Source organism: Hemibagrus wyckioides, linkage group LG05 (genome assembly GCF_019097595.1).
Source record: "Hemibagrus wyckioides isolate EC202008001 linkage group LG05, SWU_Hwy_1.0, whole genome shotgun sequence".
In the NCBI taxonomy this organism is placed as follows: Eukaryota; Metazoa; Chordata; class Actinopteri; order Siluriformes; family Bagridae; genus Hemibagrus; species Hemibagrus wyckioides.
The window spans coordinates 27,020,733-27,023,926 of NC_080714.1; positions in this window are offsets into that span (position 1 = coordinate 27,020,733).

A 3,194-nucleotide genomic window follows, 5' to 3' on the forward strand; every position below is an offset into this window, starting at 1 on the left:
GATTTCCCTGACTCGGGTCACTGTCCTGTTTTTCTTCTCTATCCTCGTCTCTTCTGGCTTGTCGAGCTCCAGAGAATCAGACACTCGCTGTTTAGAAAGGAGAAGAAAAAAACACAAAGTGAGGAAAGAATGAAGGGTCAAGATGTGAATAACACCACGAAGAGTCATGAACTACCCTCCCACTCTGACTGTAAATACACACACACTCACACACTCACACACTCACACACACACACACACACATATTCAAGGACACCAGAATTATTCCGGTAATAAACAAATACAAATGGTCATGAGACCTGCCTTCAGTTCCTCAGGTTCCTTCTGTGATTAAGAGAGAATGATGAGAGAGAGAGAGAGAGAGAGAGAGAGAGAGAGATGATTTTGAGAGAGAGATAGATTGACTGAAAGACTGACTGAAAGATGGATGGACAGACGGACCGATAGATAGATAGATAGATAGATAGATAGATAGATAGATAGATAGATAGATAGATAGATAGATAGATAGATAGATAGATAGATAGGACTGACTGAAAGATGGATGGACAGACGGACCGATAGATAGATAGATAGATAGATAGATAGATAGATAGATAGATAGATAGATAGATAGATAGATAGATAGATAGATAGATAGATAGATAGATAGATAGATAGATGAACAGACTGACTGACAGATGGACAGATGGATGGACAGACCGATTGATGGACAGACAGACAGGCAGACAGACAGATAGATAGATAGATAGATAGATAGATAGATAGATAGATAGATAGATAGATAGATAGATAGATAGATAGATAGATAGATAGATAGATAGATAGATAGATAGATGTGTGGATGGAGGGATGGATAGACGGATGGATGGACAGATGGACGGACAGACAGACAGATTTTTCCTTATAGTTTAAAGCCAAAAAGCAGGAAATATGACTCTCTCTCTCTCTCTCTCTCTCTCTCTCTCTCTCTCTCTCTCTCTCTCTCTCTTTACTGCAGCAATAAAAGTTTACACTTAACTCTGATAATCCTGACTGAGGGAAATTTCTTCATCCTCCCTCAAGAAGAAGAAGAAGAAATAATGACTAAAACTATGATGATAAAAATAATTATAGAAATTATTTAAAAAATACTTTAAACTATGAGAAATACATTAAAAATTAAAAAATTAAAGTGTACTTGACAATAAAAATATGAAAATATTTTGAAAGATTACTTTATTTTTCAAATAACTTTTAGGTTTTTAATCTTATTTCTCCGTTCATTTCATCTTGTGTACATTTAGTTTTTAGTTCCCTAAAGTATGAAATAAATCTGCTTTAAAAATCACATGTAAAAGTTAAAGAAAAGTTGATATAAATAAAATAAAAATAAAAGAAAGACAAAATAAGGGAAAGGAAAAAATAATATTTTTGCCGTAATTATCACTTATGAAATTATAATAAAAAATACAGTTATTATATTTTATACATTGATTTAAAAAAAAAATGTATGTCTAGTTTTAAATGCTTTTCTAATTTCTTTCTCTGTTTCATGAAACCATCCTACTCTTCCTCCTCCTCTTTCTCCTCCTGCTCTGCCTTTTCCTCCTCCACCATTTCCCCTTTCTACTACTACTCCGCTTTTTCCTTCTCTTCCTCCTTCTCTTCCCTCTTTATCCTTTGCCTTCTCCTTCTCCTCCTCCTGCTCTACCTCTTCCTCCTTTTCCTCTTTACCCTTTGCGTCCTGCTCCTCCCCCTCATCCCCTTCCTCTTTATCCTTTGCTTTCTCTTCCTCTCCTTCTCTCCAACCTCCTCCTCCTCCTCCCCTTCTGTTTCTCCCCTTCCTCCTCACCCTCCTCCTCCTTCCCTTCTGTTTCTGCCCTTCCTCCTCACCCTCCTCCTCTTCCTCTTTATCTTTTGCCTCCTCCCCTTTCTCTTCCTCCTCCTGCTCTGCCTTTTCCTCCTCTTCCACTTTAGACTTTGCCTCCTTCTCCTCTTCCTCCTCCTCACCCTTCTCTTCTTTCCTCTTTATCCTTTGCCTCCTTCTCCCCTCCTCCTTCCCCTCCTCCTCTTCCTCTTTACCCTTTGCCTCCTCCTCCTCCCCTTCTCTTCTTCCTCCTGCTGTGCCTTTTCCTTATCTTCCTCCTCCTCCTCCCTGCCTCCTCCTCTTCCTCCTCCTCTGTATTTTGTAGTGAATAATCTCAGGTCAGGGGAAAATGGAGGTTAAACATGTAGAGAACTCAATCCTGTGACATCAACAGTATGTTTATGATGATGACGGGGTTAAGAGGTTGAACATGTCCATTCCACGCTCCAGTAATCTGAACCTCGGACCAAAAAAAAGCCCTCTGCTGCTCGATTGCCCCGCTTAAGGGTCAAAACTTGGTGGAAAGCATCCAACCTGGTAATAATACCCGGGGCTAATAATACTCCAGGTTAATAAACAATAAGAGCAGTAAAAGTCACGAGCACCTGGGAATGTGTGGTATGCTGAACCCACCAACCTGCGAGGGGGAAAAAGTGGACACGAGAGCCTCGTAAAGGACGAGAGTGGACGTGGGCTGGCAGGATGATGTAGTAGGCATAATATAAGATTTGGAAAAAAAAAAAAAGAATGCAAATGAAACCTAAATCTGTTTTTTAGGGAAATCGAGACGCCGTAGCTGGACGCAGTGGATTTATTAGAGACCGCATTGATCACTGACCTCAGACGTTAATCACTGACCGCTGACGTTAATCACAGCCGGGAAAAAAATGCACAGATGGAATGTATATGATAACTGGGGAGCTTTTTGAGGCAGCAGCAGAACACACAGACATTTATGAAACAAAACGAATGGTGTGGCTTTATGTTCCTGGGTGCCTGTGTTACCTTCTGCCTCTCTGATTTAGTTACATGGTGAAGCAGGTCATGCTGGAGGCAAGGAAGTATGTGAGGAATCTTCATCATCATAAAAGGAAGCGAGAGGAATCTTCATACTCCATAAAAGGAAGTGAGAGGAATCTTCATACTCCAGAAAAGGAAGTGAGAGGAATCTTCATACTCCAGAAAAGGAAGTGAGAGGAATCTTCATACTCCAGAAAAGGAAGTGAGAGGAATCTTCATACTCCAGAAAAGGAAGTGAGAGGAATCTTCACACTCCATAAAAGGAAGTGAGAGGAATCTTCACACTCCATAACAGGAAGTGAGAGGAATCTTCACACTCCATAAA